The sequence below is a fragment of the Oncorhynchus mykiss genome, chromosome 17 (assembly GCF_013265735.2).
Source record: "Oncorhynchus mykiss isolate Arlee chromosome 17, USDA_OmykA_1.1, whole genome shotgun sequence".
In the NCBI taxonomy this organism is placed as follows: domain Eukaryota; kingdom Metazoa; phylum Chordata; class Actinopteri; order Salmoniformes; family Salmonidae; genus Oncorhynchus; species Oncorhynchus mykiss.
The window spans coordinates 90,725,009-90,750,158 of record NC_048581.1 but is presented as its reverse complement, the minus strand read 5'-3'; the positions used below and the strand labels follow the sequence as shown (position 1 = coordinate 90,750,158).

Genomic DNA, 25,150 nt, shown 5'->3' with positions numbered 1-25,150 from the left:
AGTGTTAAAGTGACCTATCTGGGGAATGTTCTCTAGTGTTATCTTATATTCTCTAATGTTCTCTAGTGTTATCTTATATTCTCTAATGTTCTCTAGTGTTATCTTATATTCTCTAATGTTCTATAGTGTTATCGTATGTTCTCTAGTGTTATCTTATATTCTCTAATGTTCTCTAGTGTTATCGAATGTTCTCAAGTGTTATCTTATATTCTCTAATGTTCTCTAGTGTTATCGTATGTTCTCTAGTGTTATCTTACATTCTCAAATGTTCTCTAGTGTTATCGTATGTTCTCTAATGTTCTCTAGTGTTATCGTATGTTCTCTAATGTTCTCTAGTGTTATCGTATGTTCTCAAATGTTCTCTAGTGTTTCGTATGTTCTCTAATGTTCTCTAATGTTATCGTATGTTATCTTATGTTATCTTATATTCTCTAATGTTCTCTAGTGTTATCTTATATTCTCTAATGTTATCTTACGTTCTCAAATCAAATCAAATGTATTTTATATAGCCCTTCGTACATCAGCTGATATCTCAAAGTGCTGTACAGAAACCCAGCCTAAAACCCCAAACAGCAAGCAATGCAGGTGTAGAAGCACTGTGGCTAGGAACAACTCCCTAGAATGGCCAAAACCTAGGAAGAAACCTAGAGAGGAACCAGGCTATGTGTGGTGGTCAGTCCTCTTCTGGCTGTGCTGGGTGGAGATTATAACAGAACATGGCCAAGATGTTCAAATGTTCATAAATGACCAGCATGGTCAAATAATAATAATCACAGGCAGAACAGTGAAACTGGAGCAGCAGCACGGCCAGGTGGACTGGGGACAGCAAGTAGTCATCATGTCAGGTAGTCCTGAGGCATGGTCCTAGGGCTCAGGTCCTCCGAGAGAGAGAGAGAAAGAAAGAAAGAAAGAAAGAAAGAAAGAAAGAAAGAAAGAAAGAAAGAAAGAAAGAAAGAAAGAAAGAAAGAAAGAAAGAAAGAAAGAAAGAGAGAAAGAAAGAGAGAATTAGAGAGGGCATACTTAAATTCACACAGGACACCGGATAGGACAGGAGAAGTACTCCAGATATAACAAACTGACCCTAGCCCCCGACACATAAACTACTGCATCATAAATACTGGAGGCTGAGACAGGAGGGGTCAGGAGACACTGTGGCCCCATCCGAGGACACCCCCGGACAGGGCAAAACAGGAAGGATATAACCCCACCCACTTTTCCAAAGCACAGCCCCCACACCACTAGAGGGATATCTTCAACCACCAACTTACCATCCTGAGACAAGGCCGAGTATAGCCCACAAAGATCTCCGCCACGGCACAACACAAGGCGGGCGCCAACCCAGACAGGAAGATCACATCAGTGACTCAACCCACTCAAGTGACGCACCCCTCCCAAGGACAGTATGAAAGAGCCCTAGTAAGTCAGTGTCTCAGCCCCTGTAATATGGTTAGAGGCAGAGAATCCCAGTGGAGAGAGGGGAACAGGCCAGGCAGAGACAGCAAGGGCAGTTCGTTGCTCCAGAGCCTTTCCGTTCACCTTCCCACTCCTGGGCCAGACTACACTCAATCATATGACCCACTGAAGAGATGAGTCTTCAGTAAAGACTTAAAGGTTGAGACCGAGTTTGCGTCTCTCACATGGGTAGGCAGACCATTCCATAAAAATGGAGCTCTATAGGAGAAAGCCCTGCCTCCAGCTGTTTGCTTAGAAATTCTAGGGACAATTAGGAGGCCTGCGTCTTGTGACCGTAGCGTACGTGTAAGTATGTACGGCAGGACCAAATCAGAGAGATAGTTGATAGGAGTAAGCCCATGTAATGCTTTGTAGGTTAGCAGTAAAACCTTGAAATCAGCCCTTGCCTTGACAGGAAGCCAGTGTAGGGAGGTTAACACTGGAGTAATATGATACAATTTTAGTGTTATAGTGTTTAGTGTTATCTTATATTCTCTATTGTTCTATAATGTTATCGTATGTTATCTTATGTTCTCTTATGTTCAAAATTGTATCTTATGTTCTCTAATGTTTTAAAATGTTCTATATTGTTCTCTTATGTTATCTTATGTTATCTTATGTTATCTTGTGTTCTATAATGTTCTCTAATGTTATCGTATGTTATATTGTGTTCTATAATGTTCTCTAATGTTCTCTAATGTTATCTTATGTTATCTTATGTTATCTTGTGTTCTATAATGTTCTATAATGTTCTCTAATGTTCTCTAATGTTATCTTATGTTATCTTGTGTTCTATAATGTTCTCTAATGTTCTGTAATGTTATCTTATCTAATGTTCCCATCTGGCCGTGATGACACCCTCCCAGAGATGCCTCACGGTTTGACAGTTGGCTCTAGTCTTGCCCTGTCAGATAGTATTGTTGACTTTGAGTGATGGAGTGTTGTGTACATAGGGTCCCGAGATCAAGCCCCGGGTCAGGAAGACAGGGAAGGAAGTTACTCTGCTAGATTTTCATGAGACGAACTTTAGGCTGTAGCAATATTCTAGCTCAGAAACTAACAAGATATTGAGCCTGCAATTTTTTAAATATTTATATATATTTTTTTATTTAACCTTAATTTAACTTGCCAAGTCAGTTAAGAACAAATTTGTCATTTACAATGACGGCCTACCCCGTCCAAACCCGGACGACGCCGGGCCAATTGTGCGCCGCCCTACGGGACTCCCAATCACGTCCGGGTTGTGATACAACCTGCTAACGTCTGCTGGTTAAAACAACCAGTAATTGTAATGTGATGCACATGCATTTGATTAATGTGTCATTTTGTTGCCTAGAGTTTTGCTCTGCGGTTCCAGTTTGACAGAGGTCTACGCTTTAACATAATCACCTACTGGTTCACACCTGGCAATAAAATCACAGTTAGCAGGTCCAGCAAAGCCATGGTAAAAAGCCTGTTAATATCATCTGCCCTAATATCCTCTGTTTTCTCCCTTTATTATTCACAGGATGAGTATGATACAGCTACCAAATGGCACCCCATTCCCTTTATAGTGCACTACTTTCGACCAGGGCCCACAGGGCTCGCTCTCTCTCTCTCTCTCTCTCTCTCTGTCTCTCTCTGTCTCTCTCTATCTGTCTCTTTCTGTCTCTCTCTCTCTCCCTCTCCCTCTCTCTCTCCCTCTCTCTCTCTCTCAGTCTTTCTCTGTGTTTCTCTGTCTCTCTCTCTCTCTCTCTCTCGGTCTTGCTCTGTATTTCTCTGTCTCTCTGTCTCTCCCTTTCCCTCTCTCTCTCTCACTCTCTCTCCCTCTCCCTCCCTCCCTCCCTCCCTCCCTCCCTCCCTCCCTCCCTCCCTCCCTCCCTCCCTCCCTCCCTCACTCTCTCTCTCTCTATATATATATATTTAGGGAATAGTGTGCCATTTGGGACGCAGTCTGTTACAGAAGAGTTTAATGAGCATCTTATTCACCAAAAGGGCTTTCTCTTCCTGGTTTCAGGGTTTTGTTCTGTATCGTTCTGGTTTATCTACCGACGGCGCTCCACTCCCATAATCCTCTACTCTATTGGTCCTAGGGGTTGAGTGTGTTTGTGTTTCTTTGGTTTTTCTTTGGGGGGGGGGGGGGTTATCCTCCCCGATTTCTCCCCACACATCAGTTGGCTAATTAGGCTCAGCCGTTTCCAATGGGCTGTGGACGGTGGAAATATCTACAGAACATTGATTATTCATGCAGCGGACTGCAGAATAGATTAGAGAAAGATTTCAAATCTGCAACTTTCTCTGGCAGGAGAAACGACCAACGTTTTAAACATCCATGGAAACTGAATAGATATGAAACTCCAGCGGACTTTTTAAACTTCAGGCTTCCAAACTTGTGATTGATCATAAACCAATGTTTCACTCTTCAATAGACCAGTGTTCCTGTATATATTTACCAGAAGTTTTCTCCATTCCAGGTTTCACTATTGTTTATTTATTTTATTATTTTAAACCTCCATGGAAAATAATACATTATTTTTGTAAAGCAATACAGAGGCGTTCCTGGCTTGTCTTTATTTGGCTTTGGATCCTCTTGAGACAATACATAAAATGGAAGATGATGTGTACCGTGCTCTGTAGAGGGATACATGGGTGTGGGTGTGGGCGAATAGTAGTCTAAATAATCACAAAGTACGAGAGAATCGCCTGTAGATGGTTGACCTCCAATCCTTCAGAAGCTTCATGTGGTGGTTACGGTTTTTGTGTGGATATGCCCTGGCTCCAAACAATATGAACCTGCCTCAGGAAGACTAGTTGTTCTGTAGCTGTAACATAAGGAAGCTTCTGTCTTCCTCAAGGAGTGGGTAATGGTACTGTAGCCTTGTGAACCAGCGTTCTGTCTTCCTCAATGAGTGGATGATGGTACTGTAGCCTTGTGAACCAGCGTTCTGTCTTCCTCAAGGAGTGGGTGATGGTACTGTTGGTCACATCTTTCTGTTAAGGGGTTTGATTGACTCAAGCAAAAGGACTACAATCATTTTGGTTGAACTTTTAATAGCAACCTGATCTGAGTTACATAAGTATGTGCTCCTCTTCTACCCAGAGAGAGTTATCCTCTTCTACCCAGAGAGAGTTATCCTCTTCTACCCAGAGAGAGTGATCCTCTTCTACCCAGAGAGAGTGATCCTCTTCTACCCAGAGAGAGTGATCCTCTTCTACCCAGAGAGTGTGATCCTCTTCTACCCAGAGAGAGTGATCCTCTTCTACCCAGAGAGAGTGATCCTCTTCTACCCAGAGAGTGTGATCCCTTATATCCACAGAGTGATCCCCTTCTACTCAGAGAGTGTGATCCCTTCTTCCCTGGTGCTTGTGCTTGGCTATGTTTCTCTCATTGATATACTCTACATGACCAAAAGTATATGGACACCTGCTCGTCGAACATCTCATTCCAAAATCATGGGCTTTAATATGGAGTTGGTCCCCCTTTGCTGCCAGATAACAGCCACCACTGTTCTAGAAAGGCTTTCCACTAGATCTTGGAACATTGCTGCGGGACTTGCTACCACTCAGTGACAAGAGTATTAGTGAGGTTGGGTACTGATGTTGGGAGATTAGGCCTGGCTCGCAGTCAGCGTTCCAATTCATCTCAAAAGGTGTTTGATGGGGTTGAGGTCAGGGCTCTGTGCTTTGTGCAAAGCCAGAAGAGGACTGGCCACCCCTCGTACCCTGGTTCCTCTCTAGGTTTCTTCCTAGGTTTTGGCCTTTCTAGGGAGTTTTTCCTAGCAACTGTGCTTCTACACCTGCATTGCTTGCTGTTTGGGGTTTTAGGCTGGGTTTCTGTACAGCACTTTGAGATATCAGCTGATGTAAGAAGGGCTATATAAATACATTTCATTTGATTGTCATGCTGAAACAGGAAAGGGCCTTCCCCAAACTGTTGCTACAAAGTTGAAAGCGCAGAATCATCTAGAATGGCATTGTATGCTGTAGCGTTAAGATTTCCCTTCTCTGGAACTAAGGGACTTAGCCCGAACCGTGAAAAACAGCCCCAGACCATTATTCCTCCTCCACCTAACTTTACAGTTGGCACTATGCATTCGGGCCGGTAGCGTTCTCCTGACATCTGCCAAACCCAAATTCATCCAATGGACTGCCAGATGGTAAAGCCTGATTCATCACTCCAGAGAACACGTTTCCACTGCTCCAGAGTCCAATGGTGGTGAGCTTTACATCACTCCAGCCGACGCTTTCATTGTGCATGATGATCTTAGGAATGTGCGCGTCTGCTCGGCCATGGAAACCCATTTCATGAAGCCCCCAACAAACAGTTATTGTGCTGACGTTGAGGCAGTTTGAAACTCGCTATTGAGTGTTGCAACCGAGGACAGATGAACACTCGGCGGTCCTGTTTTGTGAGGTTGTGTGGCCTACCACTTTGCGGCTGTAACCGTTGTTGCTCCTAGACTTTTCCACTTCACAATAGATCCACTTACAGTTATCCGGGGCAGCTTTAGCACTGAGCTCTTCAGTATAGGCCGTTCTACTCTAAATGTTTGTCTATGGAGATTGCATGGCTGTGCGCTCGATTTTATACACCTGTCAGCAACGGGTGTGGCTGAAAAAGCTGAATCCTCTAAGTTGAGGGGTTGCCGATAGTGCATATACAGTATCATGTCCTTGAAATAGGGTCAACGCATATAGCTATAAACCCATTTTCTTAAAGAGTCTCAGAGTAGGATCTAGGATAAGTTTTACCGTCTTAGATTAAAGTGAATAAGATTTAATTGGGTAGGGCGAACGGATCCTATTCTGAGATGTAAACACTGAACGTGAGACACGGGAAAAACCAGGATCTGTCTGCTAGCCTAGCCTAGATGTGTATAGCACCCTGTATCAAGCAATATAACCAGTCTGACAACAGGTTTAGAACATCACGTATTACTCAATCCATCACCGTGAAGAATACTTCAGTTTTTTCTGGGGGGTGACCTGTTTTATCTTCTATCCCAGACTGGGAAATACTAGGTTATGAATCCCAAATGACGCCCTATTCCCTATATAGTACACGACTTATGTCCGTGGATTCTTGTCAGAAATATTACACCCTGTAGGGAACAGGGTGCTATTTTAGGACGGCTATAGTTGTACGCTGCTGTGAGCTGAGTTGACCGAATTGTTCTACTTAAAGATGCTGAATGTGGCACTCTGATTTTAAAATATATTAAATCACGAAATTACTGAGGCAGGAAACCATGAGGATTTCAGAGTCTGGACTCTAGATGTCAGCTGTGTTATTGTCATGTCTGAGGACCAACACAGGGAGGCTTGTTTGTTTGTTGTACTGGAACACCATCATGTACTGGAACACCAATATGTACTGGGACACCAATATGCACTGGGACACCAGCATGTACTGGAACACCATCATGTACTGGAACACCAATATGTATTGGAACACCAATATGTACTGGAACACCAATATGAACTGGGACACCATCATGTACTGGGACACCATCATGTACTGGAACACCATCATGTACTGGAACACCATCATGTACTGGAACACCATTATGTACTGGGACACCATCATGTATTGGAACACCAATATGTAGTGGGACACCAGCATGTACTGGAAAACCAATATGTACTGGAACACCAGCATGTACTGGAACACTATCACGTACTGGAACACCAATATGTACTGGAACACCAGCATGTACTGGAACACCAGCATGTACTGGGACACCAGCATGTACTGGAACACCAATATGTACTGGAACACCAATATGTACTGGAACACCAGCATGCACTGGAACACCAATATGTACTGGGACACCAATATGTACTGGAACACCAATATGTACTGGAACACCGTCATGTACTGGAACACCATAATGTACTGGAACACCATCATGTACTGGAACACCATTATGTACTGGAACACCATCATGTACTGGAACACCATCATGTTCTGGAACACCATTATGTACTGGGACACCATCATGTACTGGAACACCAATATGTACTGGAACACCAGCATGAACTGGAACACCATCATGTACTGGAACACCAATATGTACTGGAACACCAGCATGTACTGGAACACCATCATGTACTGGAATACCATAATGTGCAGCTTTTGAGTACACCATAAATAGCCAGAGATGAAAGGTGTGCTCAAAACTGTTGCCAACATCCATCCGTCAAGTGACTGAATACACAATCCTTGTTGAGAACCACAATACTTTCCTAGAGGAAGACTCCCCTGTCAAGTCAAATAACTGATAGAGGCAGCAAATCAGGCTAGCAGTTGAATTTGTGTACCACCAGTCTCAACCCCTGTACAGCCATACAGACACACATCTATTTCTGTTCATGTAATGTAATCTGTCTCTCAGTTTGCATTCCAAATGGCATCCTATTCCTATTTTAGTGCACTACTTTTAGACCATGGCCCCCGTAAGGGCTCTACAGGGAATAGACCGCCATTTGGGAATCATCCTCTGTCTCCTGGACACTATCTGGAGCCTGGGAATCATGGTGGTCAGCTCTAGTTTAGACTTTCCCCATTTACCTGCTTGTCTTGTATGGTTAGCGGCCTGTTTATCTGGTTCTGTAAACACGGATGATGGACCCATTAGCCTGCCTGTTTCTGTGTGCGTCATTGCTGGTGGTCTGTGTCTTTGTTTTAAAGTAACCAAGTCAGTTATGAACAAATTCTTATCAGTGACGTACTACCCGGGGCCAAACCCAGACGATGCTGGGCCAATAGTCCGATGCCCTATGGGACTCCCAATCACGTCCGGATGTGATACAGCCTGGAATCAAACTATAGGGACTATAGTGACACATCTTGTACTAAGATGCAGTGCCTTAGACCACTGCGTTACTCGGGAGCCCTACCTTTCATTTAGAGGTAGCTAGGCAGACTGGTTAAATGATGGCTAACGTGGAGAATTTTATGGTTATTATAACATGTATGCTAGTGCTTGAATGTGACAAAAACTGATTTATGGTAGGCGTGGTGGATTTGCATAGACACTATTGTACTTAACTGATTTGTATAAGAATTAATCCATTATAGTAGACGAATGGGGACGTTTATGTGATCCAGTACTCAGGATGTCGAGAGATGCCTTCAAAACCGTCCACTAGGGGCATCGGTGAGAGCTACTACCATAGAGTAGGCTTGGGTTTTGCTAGTGTATTGTTGACGGGGTAGCCTTGGGTTTTGCTAGGGTATTGTTGACGGGGTAGTCTTGGGTTTTGCTAGGGTATTGTTGACGGGGTAGGCTTGTGTTTTGCTAGGGTAAATCTAGAGTATATCGGAATGTGAGCTGAAGAGGCCCACCGGACAAATTCTTTGGCCACTATACCTATTTTACTAATTGGCCTGGACCCTTTTACTACATGGAGCCCTGCTGATCTATCATGACTGGTTTGCAGACGTAACAGCACAAGGGGGCTACAACAGACCTCTCCGTCGCGACATCCCTCTAAGGCCCTTCTGCTTGCTTGCTAGCCCTGACCCGCGAGCTGTCTGAATCGTTTTGTCTCCAGCTCGACCAGCTACTCACTGGACCCCTATGATCACTCGGCTACGCATGCCTCTCCCTAATGTCAATATGCCTTGTCCATGGCTGTTTTGGTTAGTTATTATTGCCTTATTTCACTGTAGAGCCTCTAGCTTTGCTCAATACGCCTTAGCTAACCCTTTAGTTCCACCTCCCACACATACGGTGACCTCACCTGGTTTAAATGATGTTTCTAGAGACAATATCGCTCTCATCGTCACTCAATGCATAGGTTTACCTCCACTGTATTCACACCCTACCATACCTTTGTCTGTACGTTATGCCTTGAATCTATTCTATCGCAATCAGAAACCTACTCCTTTTACACTCTTGTTCCGAACAAACTAGTCGACCAGATCTTATAGCATTTAGCCGTACCCTTATCCTACTCCTCCTCTGCTCCTTTGGTGATGTAGAGATTAATCCAGGCCCTGCAGTGCCTAGCTTCACTCCCATTCCCTATACACTCTCATTTGTTGACTTCTGTAACCGTAAAAGCCTTGATTTCATGCATGTTAACATTAGAAGCCTCCTCCATAAGTTTGTTTAATTCACTGCTTTAGCACACTCTGCCAACCCGGATGTCCTAGCTGTGTCTGAATCCTGGCTTAGGAAGACCACCAAAAAGTTATGTCTTAGCATACAGGTCTGTGCCCAAACAATTTAAGCTTCTACTTTTAAAAATCCACCTTTCCAGAAACAAGTCTCTCACCTTTGCCGCTTGCTATAGACCACCTTCTGCCCCCAGCTGTGCCCTGAACACCATATGTGAATTGATTGCCCCCCATCTATCTTCAGAGCTCGTGCTGTTATGTGACCTAAACAGGGACATGCTTAACACCCCGGCCATCCTACAATCTAAGCTTGATGCCCTCAATCTCACACAAATTATCAATGAACCTACCAGGCACAAACCAAATCTGTAAACATGGGCACCCTCATAGATATAATCCTAATCAACCTGCCCTCAAAATACACCTCTGCTGTCTTCAACCAGGATCTCAGCGATCACTGCCTCATTGCCTGCGTCCGTAATGGGTCTGCGGTCAAACGACCGCCCCTCATCACTGTCAAATGTTCCCTAAAACATTTCAGCGAGCAGGCCTTTCTAATTGACCTGGCATGGGTATCCATCAGTAGAGGATGCCTGGTTATTCTTTAAAAGTGCTTTCCTCACCATCTTAAATAAGCATGCCCCATTCAAAAAAAATTGAACCAGGAACAGATATAGCCCTTGGTTCACTCCAGACCTGACTGCTTTTGACCAGCGCAAAAATATCCTGTGGTGTACTGCATTAGCATCGAATAGCCCCCGCGATATGCAACTTTTCAGGGAAGTCAGGAACCAATGTACACAGGCAGTTAGGAAAGCAAAGGCTAGCTTTTTCAAACTGAAATTTGCATCTTGTAGCACAAACTCCAAAAAGTTCTGGGACACTGTAAAGTCCATGGAGAATAAGAACACCTCCTCCCAGCTGCAGCCATCCAGTCTAGATGTAACCAGACCACATTACTAGAACCAAATCCTATGTTTGTTTTATTCAATGTGTAACTCTGTGTTGTTGTTTGTGTCGACACTGCTTTGCTTAGTCTTGGCCAGGTCACAGTTGTAAATGAGAACTTGTTCTCAACTAGCTTACTTGTTTAAATACTAATAGTATGTCCAAAAACCTCTGAATCATATTCAGTCCATATGGCCCGATTGTCGTAGAGAAACACACTGGCTTTAACCTTACTAATGTATATAATGAGGTCATCCACGAGTCGCCTCTTAGACAGAAACCTCTGAATCATATTGAAGTTTCATTGCTATGTTGGCATCCTTGTCCTTGTTTGTAAGAAAGGTACAGTGTGACAACCTGTTCTATCTTCAACAATGTAGTATTTGTTTGGTTTTGGTACTGTGATTGTCGACCAATGAGAGCGTTGTTTCTATGACCATGTTGATTTGATGTATTAGACATCAGAGAGAAAGGCTCTCAAGGCTGGCCTCATCGTGATGACATTTCAACCGCCTATCTAATCAATGAATAATTGGGTTGGATCAAACGGGATGTGATTATATTTGTAATTTTAGATTGAATCAAAGAGTTAGGCATAACATATTCACACTAAGACTAAGAGGTTCAACATCGATTCCTCAAATCCAGCACTGTTGTTAAATGTTTTAAAACGCACGGAGAACAATATCAGATCAATGTTTTAAAACGCATGGAGATCAATGTCAGATCAATGTTTTAAAACGCATGGAGAACAATATCAGATCAATGTTTCAAAACGCATGGAGAACAGTATCAGATCAATGTTTTAAAATGCACGGAGAACAATGTCAGATCAACGTTTCAAAACGCATGGAGAAACAACGTCTCATCCCAGAAAGTAAAACAAGGAAAGGAATAAAAAGTACTGATGTGTTATAGCATGCTGAGGGACAGAGGATAGAGACAGTACATCTTAGTTCTACCTGGCTGTAGGGTGGTATAGCATGCTGAGGGACAGAGGATAGAGACAGTACATCTTAGTTCTAACTGGCTGTAGGGTGGTATAGAATGCTGAGGGACAGAGGATAGAGACAGTACATCTTAGTTCTAACTGGCTGTAGGGTGGTATAGCATGCTGAGGGACAGAGGAAAGAGACAGTACATCTTAGTTCTAACTGGCTGTAGGGTGGTATAGCATGCTGAGGGACAGAGGATAGAGACAGTACATCTTAGTTCTAACTGGCTGTAGGGTGGTATAGCATGCTGAGGGACAGAGGAAAGAGACAGTACATCTTAGTTCTAACTGGCTGTAGGGTGGTATAGCATGCTGAGGGACAGAGGATAGAGACAGTACATCTTAGTTCTAACTGGCTGTAGGGTGGTATAGCATGCTGAGGGACAGAGGATAGAGACAGTACATCTTAGTTCTAACTGGCTGTAGGGTGGTATAGCATGCTGAGGGACAGAGGATAGAGACAGTACATCTTAGTTCTAACTGGCTGTAGGGTGGTATAGCATGCTGAGGGACAGAGGATAGAGACAGTACATCTTAGTTCTAACTGGCTGTAGGGTGGTATAGCATGCTGAGGGACAGATGATAGAAACAGTACATCTTAGTTATAACTGGTTACATCTAGACTGGATGGCTGTAGTAATGTGGACTGGCTACATCTAGACTGGATGGCTGTAGATGACTGTAGTAATGTAGTCTGGTTACATCTAGACTGGATGGCTGTAGTAATGTGGTGTAGTCTGGTTACATCTAGACTGGATGGCTGTAGTAATGTGGTGTAGTCTGGTTACATCTAGACTGGATGGCTGTAGTAATGTGCTGTAGTCTGGTTACATCTAGACTGGATGGCTGTAGTAATGTAGTCTGGTTACATCCAGACTGGATGGCTATAGTAATGTAGTCTGGTTACATCTAGACTGGACGATTCTAGTAATGTGGTCTGGTTACATCTAGACTGGATGGCTGTAGTAATGTGCTGTAGTCTGGCTACATCTAGACTGGATGGCTGTAGATAGCTGTAGTAATGTAGTCTGGTTACATCTAGACTGGATGGCTGTAGTAATGCGCTGTAGTCTGGTTACATCTAGACTGGATGGTTCTAGTAATGTGCTGTTGTAACCAGACATCTAGACTGGATGGCTGTAGTAATGTAGTCTGGTTACATCTAGACTGGATGGTTGTAGTAATGTGGTATAGTCTGGTTACATCTAGACTGGATGGCTGTAGTAATGTGCTGTAGTCTGGTTACATCTAGACTGGATGGTTCTAGTAATGTGCTGTAGTCTGGTTACATCTAGACTGGATGGCTGTAGATAGCTGTAGTAATGTAGTCTGGCTACATCTAGACTGGATGGCTGTAGTAATGTAGTCTGGCTACATCTAGACTGGATGGCTGTAGATGGCTATAGTAATGTAGTCTGGCTACATCTAGACTGTATGGCTGTAGTAATGTAGTCTGGCTACATCTAGACTGGATGGCTGTAGATATCTGTAGTAATGTGCTGTAGTCTGGCTACACCTAGACTGGATGGCTGTAGTAATGTAGTCTGGCTACATCTAGACTGGATGGCTGTAGATAGCTGTAGTAATGTGCTGTAGTCTGGCTACATCTAGACTGGATGGCTGTAGTAATGTAGTCTGGATACATCTAGACTGGATAGCTGTAGATAGCTGTAGTAATGTAGTCTGATTACATCTAGACTGGATGGTTCTAGTAATGTGCTGTAGTCTGGCTACATCTAGACTATATGGCTGTAGTAATGTGGTCTGGTTACATCTAGACTGGATAGCTGTAGTAATGTAGTCTGGTTACATCTAGACTGGATGACTGTAGATAGCTGTAGTAATGTAGTCTGATTACATCTAGACTGGATGGCTGTATTAATGTGCTGTAGTCTGGCTACATCTAGACTGGATGGCTGTAGTAATGTAGTCTGGTTACATCTAGACTGGATAGCTGTAGTAATGTAGTCTGGATACATCTAGACTGGATAGCTGTAGATAGCTGTAGTAATGTAGTCTGATTACATCTAGACTGGATGGTTCTAGTAATGTGCTGTAGTCTGGTTACATCTAGACTGGATGGCTGTAGTAATGTAGTTTGGTTACATCTAGACTGGATGGCTGTAGTAATGTAGTTTGGTTACATCTAGACTGGATGGCTGTAGTAATGTGGTCTGGTTACATCTAGACTGGATGGCTGTAGTAATGTAGTCTGGTTACATCTAGACTGGATGGCTGTAGTAATGTGGTGTAGTTTGTTGGAACAAAGGAGCATACAGTTGTAAATGCCTTCATCCCCCTTGCAGTTTTTCTGATTCTGTTGCATTACAACCTTAGTTAAGTAGATTTTTATTTGGATTCCACAGAGCACAATTAAATCCATTATTTAAAATGGTAAGAATATGGCACCACAACAAACCTGCCAAGAGAGGGCCAACCGACAAAACTCACAAACCAGGCAAAGAGGGCATTAATCAAAGAGGCAACAAAGAGACCAAAGAGAACCCTGAAGGAGCTGCAAAGCTCCACAGCGGAGATTGGAGTATCTGTCCATAGGACCACTTTAAGCCATACACTCCACAGAGCTGGGCTTTACGGAAGAGTGGTCATAAAAAAAGCCATTGCTTACAGAAAAAAATAAACAAACACGTTTGGTGTTCGCTTGGTGTTCGCCAAAAGGCATGTGTGGGGACTCCCCAAACATATGGAATAAGGTACTCTGGTCAGATGACACTAAAATTAAGCTTTTTGTCCGTCAAGGGAAATGTTATGTCTGACACAAACCCAACACCTCTCATCACCCCAAGTTTCTCATAGACAGGGACTGGGAAACTGGTCAGAATGGAAGCAAAGATGGATGGGGCTAAATACAGGGAGATTTGAGACTGGGACAGAGGTTCACTTTCCAGCAGGACAATGACCCTAAGCATACAGCTAAAGTAACACTCGAGTGGTTTAAGGGGAAACATTTATATGTCTTGGAATGGCCTCGTCAAAGCCCAGACCTCAATCCAGTTGAGAATCTGTTGTATGACATAAAGATCGCTGTTCACCAGCGGAACCCTCTACAAAGTCATGACTGTGGGGGGGATGAATAGTTATGCAGAATCAAGTTTTCAGTTTTTTTTGTCTTATTTTTTTGTTTGTTTCACAATAAAAACTATTTTTGCATCTTCAAAGTGGTAGGCATGTTGTGTAAATCAAATGATACAACCCCCTCCAAAAAAAATCTATTTTAATTCCAGGTTGTAAGGCAACAAAATAGGAAAAAATGCCAAGGGGGGTGAATACTCTCTCTCTCTCTCTTTCTCTCTCTCTCTCTTTCTCTCTCTCTCTCTCTCTCTCTCTCTCTCTATTGCCTTCTGATAAAATCATTCAGTCTTCTTTGGAGTGATCTTTTTCAATAATTCAACGGCCCAATCAGTAGGTGGTATCTGAGGAAGAAACACCCCAACTGCTCTTTTATGTTCCTGAATATCCTGCAACCAGCCACACTGCACCAGACCTGGCTACAAGCACCATTTAAAATATTTTATATAGCTTTTATCTGCTCTTGATTGAGGTTGCATGGGAAAGTGGAACCAATAGAACATAACCCACCCATCTGGAACCAATAGAACATAACCCACCCATCTGGAACCAATAGAACAGTCCCAAAACCACATAACCCCACCCATCTGGAACCAATAGAACAGTCCCAAAACCACATAACCCCACCCATCTGGAACCAATAGAACAGTCCCAAAACCACATAACCCCACCCATCTGGAACCAATAGAACAGTCCCAAAACCACATAACCCCACCCATCTGGAACCAATAGAACAGTCCCAAAACCACATAACCCCACCCATCTGGAACCAATAGAACAGTCCCAAAACCACATAACCCCACCCATCTGGAACCAATAGAACAGTCCCAAAACCACATAACCCCACCCATCTGGAACCAATAGAACAGTCCCAAAACCACATAACCCCACCCATCTGGAACCAATAGAACAGTCCCAAAACCACATAACCCCACCCATCTGGAACCAATAGAACAGTCCCAAAACCACATAACCCCACCCATCTGGAACCAATAGAACAGTCCCAAAACCACATAACCCCACCCATCTGGAACCAATAGAACAGTCCCAAAACCACATAACCCCACCCATCTGGAACCAATTGAACAGTCCCAAAACCACATAACCCCACCCATCTGGAACCAATAGAACAGTCCCAAAACCACATAACCCCACCCATCTGGAACCAATAGAACAGTCCCAAAACCACATAACCCCACCCATCTGGAACCAATAGAACAGTCCCAAAACCACATAACCCCACCCATCTGGAACCAATAGAACAGTCCCAAAACCACATAACCCCACCCATCTGGAACCAATAGAACAGTCCCAAAACCACATAACCCCACCCATCGGCAGCCATATTTAAAATAAATGAATAATGATTCATAGTTTCACTACTTCTTGACAACAGGGTTGGCACGCGGTGCTTAAGGTGCTCAATAAACTTGAATTTGGCACTCTGAAATTCAAGTACTGAAAGTCAGACAATTTGTCAAAGGTGGAACTTGAAAAGTAGTTGAATTAAAATGAGAACCGAAAGCGATCAAATATGTTAATAAGAAAAATATTTGAAAAATGTATTAGTGTTGCTAATTCAATTCCCGGCAGACTACAGAGTGTTTCATTTCCTCATGTATTTCGCGCTCTGGTTGCCAGGCGAGCTCGCTCATTCCACCCACATTGTCACTCAGCCAGGCAGGTACAAAACTGACTGATTAGGCGCTGCTAAACGTCACATCGTAGCTAAAATTCTGGGCAAAATGTAGATTCAATACTGCCTGGCAGGATATTGATGTTTATGAATGAGGTTTGCCAAGGAGGGTACATTCTGTGTACGTACATTTTATTTGTGAAATAGAGTTTACTCACCTTTTCATTTAGTTATTTTCGTTTTTGACAATCATTGGAAATCTACAGTGCCTTCGGAAAGTATTCAGACCCCTTGACTTTTTCCACATTTTGTTACATTGCAGCCTTATTCTAAAATGTTATTAATTTGTTTTTTTCAAATCAGTCCACACACAATATTCCATAATGACTTCACAATACCCCATAATGACATCCCAATAGCCCATAATGACATCCCAATAGCCCATAATGACATAACAATACCCCATCATGACATCACAATACCCCATAATGACAAAGCAAAAACTGTTTTTTAGAAATTTTTCCTCATTTATAAAAAAAAAATACATCACATATACATACATTTTCAGACCCTTTACTCAGTACTTTGCGTAAACTTTTGTCCAAGCGGGCTGTCATGTGCCTTTTACTGAAGAATGGCTATCGTCTGGCCACTCTACCATTATGGCCTGATTGTTGGAGTGCTGCAGAGATGGTTGTCCTTCTGGAAGGTTCTCCCATCTCCACAGAGGAACAAGAGCTCTGTCAAAGTGACCATCAGGTTCTTGGTCACCTCCCTGACCAAGGCCTTTTTCCCATATTGTTCAGTTTGGCCGGGCGGCCAGCTCTAGGAAGAGTCTTGGTGGTTCCAAACTTCTTGTTCAATGCTGCAGACATATTTTGGTACCCTTCCCCAGATTTGTGCCTTGACACAATCCTGTCAATCCTGTCCAGCTCTACGGACAATTCCTTCAACCTCATGGCTTGGTTTTTGCACTGTATATAGACAGGTGTGTGCCTTTCAAAATATTGTCCAAACAATTGAATTTACCACAGGTGATCCCCAATGAAGTTGTAGAAACATCTCAAGGATGATCATTGGAAACAAGATGCACCTGAGCTCTCCTAGCAAAGGGTCTGAATACTAATGCATTTCTGTTTTTTATTTTAATAACATTTGCCCAAAAATTCTGGGGTATTGTGTGTAGATTGCTGGGGATTTTTTTTTTTTATCTATTTGAGCATAAGGCTGAAACAACATTTAAAAAATGTAATGGGGTATACTTTCCAAATATGCTGTTTTGCATTCCCAGCGTTGATCAACGCTCAGAGTGCTTCTTGATCTGAGTTATAACTATGCCTACCTCTGCGAATGAGTGGAATCATGAATAATTAATTTGTGCTTGTTATGTTTCCCTAATCACTCTTGCAAATTCATTCACCACTCTGTCCAACGGGAAACTCTGCCCACGACATAGGCCGCGAGGTGAAACGAACTTCCTCAGTCCAGACCTACAGTGGCAAGTAGCAGAGAGACTTCGCTGACTGTGGGAATTATTTTAATTAAATCTTCTTAGGGTTAGGCACCTTTTTTCAACATTTTTGCCTGAAAGTTTCAGTAACTTCAAAAATGAAATATCAGTTTTAGTACAGGGCCACAAGTACAAGTCTTGGAAATTCTTGTGCGCACCATGAATACAGAACGCACCTGCTAAAATCGGTTTATTTTGAATGATTTATTTTTATTTATTTTTTTTACCCCTTTTCTTCTCCCCAATTTCGTGGTATCCAGTTGGTCTTGTCTCATCGCTGCAACTCCAGTACGGACTCAGGAGAGCCAAAGATCGAGAGCCATGCGTCCTACGAAACACAACCAAACCAAGCCGCACTGCTTCTTGTCACAGCGCGCATCCAACCAGGAAGCCAGCCGCACCAATGTGTCGGAGGAAACACCGTACACCTGGCGACCTTGTCAGCTTGCACTGCGCCCGGCCCGCTACAGGAGTCGCTTGTGCGTGATGAGACAAGGATATCCCTGCTGGCCAAACCCTCCCTAACCTAAACAACACTGGGCCGATTGTGCACCACCCCATGGGCCTCCTGGTCGCGGCCGGCTGCTGCAGAGCGATGCAGCGCCTTAGACCGCTGCGCCACCCTGTTTCTTTTTTAACATACTTCTTTCCGTAAGAAATATTATAGTTTGATTACATTTTAGGGTATCTGACGAGTAAATAGAAACGTATTTTGACTTGTTGAAATGAGGTTTAGGGGAAGATTTCCGGATTCCATTCTTTGCCTGTTGAACGAGTGGATTCCTCATATCGATGCCGCCAACTAAACCGACTTTTTGGTATATAAAGAAGGATTTTATCTAACAAAACGACACTACATGTTATAGCTGGGACCCTTTGGATGACAAATCAGAGGAAGATTTTCAAAAAAAGTAATTTAATATTTAGTCATTATTTGTGAATGTATGAAACCTGTGCCGGTATTTTGATGTGTTCTCAAACAATCACATAGCATGTTTTCTCTGTAAATCAGACAGTGTAGTTAGATTAACAATAATTTAAGCTTTCAACCAATATATGACAGTTATATACCTACAGTCATGGACAAAAGTTTTGATAATGACACAAATATTAATTTCTCACATCGTCTGCTTCCTCAGTTTCTATGATGGCAATTTTGCATACACTCCAGAATGTTATGAAGAGTGATCAGATGAATTGCAATTAATTGCAAAGTCCCTCTTTGCCATGCAAATTAACTGAATTTCCAAAAAAACATTTTCACTGCATTTCAACCCTGCCACAAATGGGCGAGCTGACATCATGTCAGTTATTCTCTCGTTAACTTGTTAACAGGAAACATGTTCCGTCATCATTGCTTTGCACAAAAAGGGCTTCACATGCAAGGATATTGCTGCCAGTAAGATTGCACTTAAGTCAACCATTTATTTGATCATCAAGAACTTCAAGGAGAGCGGTTCAATTGTTGTGAAGAGGGCCTCAGGTCGCCCAAGAAAGTCCAGCAAGTGCCAGGACAGTCTCCGAAAGTTGATTCAGCTGCGGGATCGGGGCACCACCAGTACAGAGTTTGCTCAGGAATGGCAGCAGGCAGGTGTGAGTGCATCTGAAGACTTTTGGAGGATGGTCTGGTGTCAGGAAGGGCAGCAAAGAAGCCACTTCTCTCAAGGAAAAACATTAGGGACAGACTGATATTCTGCAAAAGGTACAGGGTTTGGACTGATGAGGACTGTGGTAAAGTCATTTTCTCTGATGAATCCCCTCTCCGATTGTTTGGGGGTTCCGGAAAAAAGCTTGTCTCGAGAAGACAAGGTGAGCGCTACCATCAGTCCTGTGTCATGCCAACAGTAAAGCATCCTGAGACCATTCATGTGTGGGGTTGCTTCTCAGCCAAGGGAGTGGGCTCACTCACAATTTTGCCTAAGAACACAGCCATGAATAAAGAATGGTACTAACACATCCTCAGATAGCAACTTCTCCCAACCATCCAGGAACAGTTTGGTGACAAACAATGCCTTTTCCAGCATGATGGAGCACCTTGCCATAATTCAAAAGTGATAACTAAGTGGCTCAGGGAACAAAACATTGACATTTTCGGTCCATGACCAGGAAACTCCAGAGACCTTAATCCCATTGAGAACTTGTGGTCAATCTTCAAGAGGCAAACAAAACCCCACAAATTCTGACAAACTACAAGCATTGATTATGCAAGAATGGGCTGCCATCAGTCAGGATGTGGCCCAGAAGTTAATTGACAGCATGCCAGGGCGGATTGCAGAGGTCTTGAAAAAGAAGGGTCAATACTGCAAATATTGACTCTTTGCATCAACTTCATGTAATTGTCAATAAAAGCCTTTGACACTTACGAAATGCTTGTAATTATACTTCAGTATTCCATAGTAACATCATCAAAAATATCTCAAGACGGGAAACGGGACACCTATCCTAATTAGCAGATTTTACTGAGTTACAGGTCATATAAGGAAATCAGTCAACATCATCAGTACTGATTTATTTTCATGTATTTTGTAAATAAGTAGTGTAACACATATTATTGAGTAGAACTTGTAAGGTAGTTTTTTGCCATGAGGTTGTGGTGATACACTGCCATCTGGTGGCGACTTGAAACAATTGCATAATAGGAACTATTACAAATTGATTTTCCTTGAAATATTAGAAATATGAGTGCTTGAAAAAGTACTTGAAAGTCCTTGAATTTGACTTGCTACTCTCTGCACGAACCCTGTGACCAGTGATCCTATTGTAATCTAAAGAAAGAGACATTTCTGATTTGACATCCTAGAACAGGCTAGGCTCTCCCTTTACCATTTTTTTTTGGACTCCAATGACACAAAAACTTTTTGTTGTTTTACTCTCATCTACTTAAAAATGTTCCCTGTTATATTTTCTGTTTCTCTGATAAGACTGACTAGTTGATGTATATATTTTTCTTTTAAATATAAAATGTCGCTTTAGCCACGAAAGTAAAAAAAAATGTAAATGTCACATTGTCCATTTCAAAAAAGATAATTGTCTTTGTCTCTGACCTTTCACAATGTTCTCCCTCTCCAACATCTTCATCCATGGTAATAGATATACTCTGGAAGGCTAATTGATTTTGGATTAAACCGCAATTATGCAGAAATAAAACTGCATTTGTCCGTGTCAAATCAATTATATGTCGTGATTGCTAGCTTTCCGTTGAAAAATGGTCACTGTATTAAGCTTCCAGCTATTAATTCATTAATTAGCGACATCTTTGACATTGACATTTGGGTATGTCTGAAAAGACACCATTTTCCCTATATTGTGCACTACGTTTGACCAGAAACATTTTGGACTCTATTTGTTTCTTAGAAATGTCACCTTGTCATCATCATCACTGTACATGGAATTATACTGTAGCTTTCGTAAGATATCAGCATTCACATTAACCTTCCCACCCACGTTGTACAAAAACATTTCCTTTAGTATGCAGATTAGTTCAATGAGTAGGGCAGTAGGGCCTCCATCTGAGAAATAGAGGTCAGAAGGTTTTGTGGGAAGACTAAAAGTCTTGTTATTTCCAAACAATAATAATCTCACTCGTCTGTAGTGGCCAGAGAGATCGATGTTGTGCTATCTCAAGTTCTTGGCTTCTGTGTTGACCTCTCTCTGTTTCTCTCTCTGTTCATGTCTCTGTTTCTCTCTCTGTTTCAATTCAATTTACGTGGCTTTATCGGTATGGGAAACATACTGTATCTTCACATTGCCAAAGCAAGTGAAATAGATAATAAACTGAAAAAATAAAATAAAATAAATGAACAGTAAACATTACACTCACAAAAGTTTAAAAGGAATAGAGACATTTCAACTATTCGTAAATAGTTCAAATACAAAAATAAATAAAGATCAGTGGTTGCCGATTTATTGTGGCAACAGGTCATACATCTTGCTGCTGTGATGTCATACTGTGCTATTTCACCCAATAGATATGGGAGTTTATAAACCTGTGTGGATCTGTGTTATCTGAGGGAAATATTTCTCTAATATGGTCATACATTTTGCATGAGGTTAGGAAGTGCAGTACCACCTCATTTTGTGGACAGTGCGCTTCTCTTGAGAGCCATGTCTGTCTACCGCAGCCTTTCTCAATGGCATGGCTCACTGAGTCTGTACATAGTCAAAGCTTTCCTTAAGTTTGGGTCAGTCACAGTGGTCAGGTAGTCTGTCTCTGTGTACTCTCTGTTTAGGGCCAAATAGCATTCTAGTTTGCTCTGTTTTTTTGTTAATTCTTTCTAATGTGTCAAGTAATTATATTTTTGTTGTCTCATGATTTAGTTGGGTTTAATTGTGTTGCTGTCCTGGGGCTCTGTGGGGTGTGTTTGTGTTTGTGAACAGAGCCCCAGGACCAGCTGGCAGAGGGGACTCATCTCCAGGTTCATCTCGCTGTAAGTGATGGCTTTGTTATGGAAGGTTTGGGAATCGTTTCCTTTTAGGTGGTTGTAGAATTTAACGTCTCTTTTCTGGATTTCGATAATTAGCGGGTATCGGACTAATTCTGCTCTGCATTCATTATTTGGTGTTTTACATTGTACATTAATGATGTTTTTGAAGAATTCTGCATTCAGAGTCTCAATTTGGTGTTTGTTCCATTTAGTTTATCTCTGTTTGTCTCTCTGCATCCTATGTCTGTGTTTCTCTCTGTGTTGTCTCTGTAATCTGTTTCTCTCTCTGTTTCTATCGACATCTTCTGTCTGTGTTTCTCTCTGTCTCTCTCTGTGTTCTATCTCTGTCAATCTGTTTCTTTCTCGGTTTCTTCTCTCTCTCTCTCTCTCTCTCTTTGTGTTTCTCTCTTTTTCTCTCTGTTTTTCTCCTGGGCCATTTACGAGAATGTATGAATAGAAAAACGTTCTCTCTTTCGCTGTGTAGGCCCACTTGTCTGCAAACTCCCCACTTCATCAAACATCGGAGGCTCATTACGAGATTCTCCCTCTGACATACTGTACCTATCTATAAAATATATGAGCCTGCAAAAAAAAATTGATTAAGCTGTCAAACCCTTCTTGAAGACAGACATATGGAGCTCTAATTGCGCTAGGGCCAGGTTGCATGTAGCAGTGTTGAGACCGTGCCTGTGTTTCAAATGGCACCCTGTTCCCTATATAGTGCACTACTATAGACCATAGGGTATGTGCACGATATAGAGAATAGGATGCCGTTTCAGACGCGCCTAAGTCAACCAGGGGGAGAATATATCATTCTGCCATGTCTTGACTATCATTAATGTGTGTTGACTGTTATTTTATAAAATAATTACATACCATGTTCAATTATTACACAATTCAATTAATCATATGACAATTAATGAAGTTGTAATCTGGGGCACCACGGGAAAAGTTATCTCGCCAACAGCCAATGAAGTTGCAGGGCGCCAAATTCAGTCAACAGAAATGTCATAAATCAAATTTCTCAAACATACAAGTATTAGGCACCATTTTAAAGATGACATTCTCGTTAATACAGCCACAGTGTCTGATTTCAAAAAGGCTTTACAGCGAAAGATCCACAAATGATTATGTTAGGTCACCACCAAGTCACAGAAAAACACAGCAATTTTTTCAGCCAAAGAGAGGAGTCACAAAAAGCAGAAATATAGATCAAATGAATCACTAACTTTTGATGATCTTCATCAGATGACACTCATAGGACTTCATGTTACACATGTATGTTTTGTTCGATGAATATCCAAATATCTCATTTTACATTGGCGTGTTATGTTCAGTAGTTCCAAAACATGCAGTGATTTTGCAGAGAGCCACAAAAATTCACAGAAAAACTCCTAATAAACATTGATAATCTATACAACTATTATACATGGAACTTTAGATAAACTTCTCCTTAACGCAACCGCTGTGTCAGATTTCAAAAAAACTTCATGGAAAAAGCATAATCTGAGTCCGGCGCTCAGACAACAAATCAAGCCAAACAGATATCCGCCATGTTAGAGTCAACATTAGTCAGAAATAGCATTATAAATATTAAATAAATATTCACTTACCTTTGATGATCTTCATCAGAATGCACTCCCAGGAATTCCAGGTCCACAATAAATGTTTGATTTGTTCGATAACGTTCATAATTTATGTCCAAACTCCTCCTTTTGTTTGCGCGTTTAGTGAACAAATCGAAACTCACAAGACGGGGGCAAATCCAGCGGAAATGTCGGACAAAAATCCCCACAAGTTATATTACTGGTCGTAGAAACATATCAAACGATGTATAGACTCAATCTTTCGGATGTTTTCATCATAAATGTTCAATAATGTCCCAACCGGAGGATTCTATTGTCTGTAGACTAGCAATGGAACGAGAACTAACTCTCTCATGACCACGCGTCATGAACCCGTGGCTCTCTGCCAGACCTCTGACTCAATCAGCTCTCATTCAGCCCCCCTTCATAGTAGAAGCATCAAACAATGTTCAAAAGACTGTTGACATCTAGTGGAAGCCTTAGGAAGTGCAAGATCACCAATATCCCACTGTATCTTCAATAGAGTCAACTTTCAGATAGGTGGGGTTTATTGAGGTGGGTAAATGATGCAGCCAGGTATCAGTCCAACCAGGTCACAGCCCATTCAGGTCACAGCCCAGCCAAGTCACAGCCCAGCCAGGTCACAGCCCAGCCAGGTCACAGCCCATTCAGGTCACAGCCCAGCCAAGTCACAGCCCAGCCATGTCACAGCCCAGCCAGGTCACAGCCAAGCCAGGTCACAGCCCAGCCAAGTCACAGCCCAGCCAGTTCACAGCCCAGCCAGGTCACAGCCCATTCAGGTCACAGCCCAGCCAAGTCACAGCCCAGGCATGTCACAGCCCAGCCAGGTCACAGCCCAGCCAGGTCACAGCCCATTCAGGTCACAGCCCAGCCAAGTCATAGGCCAGCCATGTCACAGCCCAGCCAGGTCACAGCCCATTCAGGTCACAGCCCAGCCAAGTCACAGCCCAGCCATGTCACAGCCCAGCCAAGTCACAGACCAGCCAGGTCACAGCCCAGCCAGGTCACAGCCCAGCCAAGTCACAGCCCAGCCAGGTCACAGCCCAGCCAAGTCACAGACCAGCCAGGTCACAGCCCAGCCAGGTCACAGCCCAGCCAAGTCACAGCCACAGATCACCTGATCCATTTCTGCAAGATCTCTCCTGATCAAAGCCCAGACAGTTGTTGAGAGCAGAGGAGGACAGTGGCCAAAGTCACCTAGTCCGTCCGTGCCAGATCTCTTTCCCTGCCTCGGAAGACAGGGCACAGGATGAGTCTGACGGCAGATACTCAGCTGTCTGGTGGATTTTACTGCTGACACCCACTGATTGGGCTTTTCAGGGATGTTGATGATGTGTGTGTTGATGATGTGTGTGTGTGTGTGTGTGTGTGTGTGTGTGTGTGTG

At 42.7% G+C, this 25,150-nt stretch overlaps 1 protein-coding gene across 1 annotated transcript in view; it reads left to right on the top strand.

Moving 5' to 3' along the window:
* LOC110493301 (metabotropic glutamate receptor 7-like) overlaps nucleotides 1–25,150 on the top strand; it is a 361,224-nt gene that overhangs the window by 116,136 nt on the left and 219,938 nt on the right. The gene's annotated exons all lie outside the window — the stretch shown is intronic.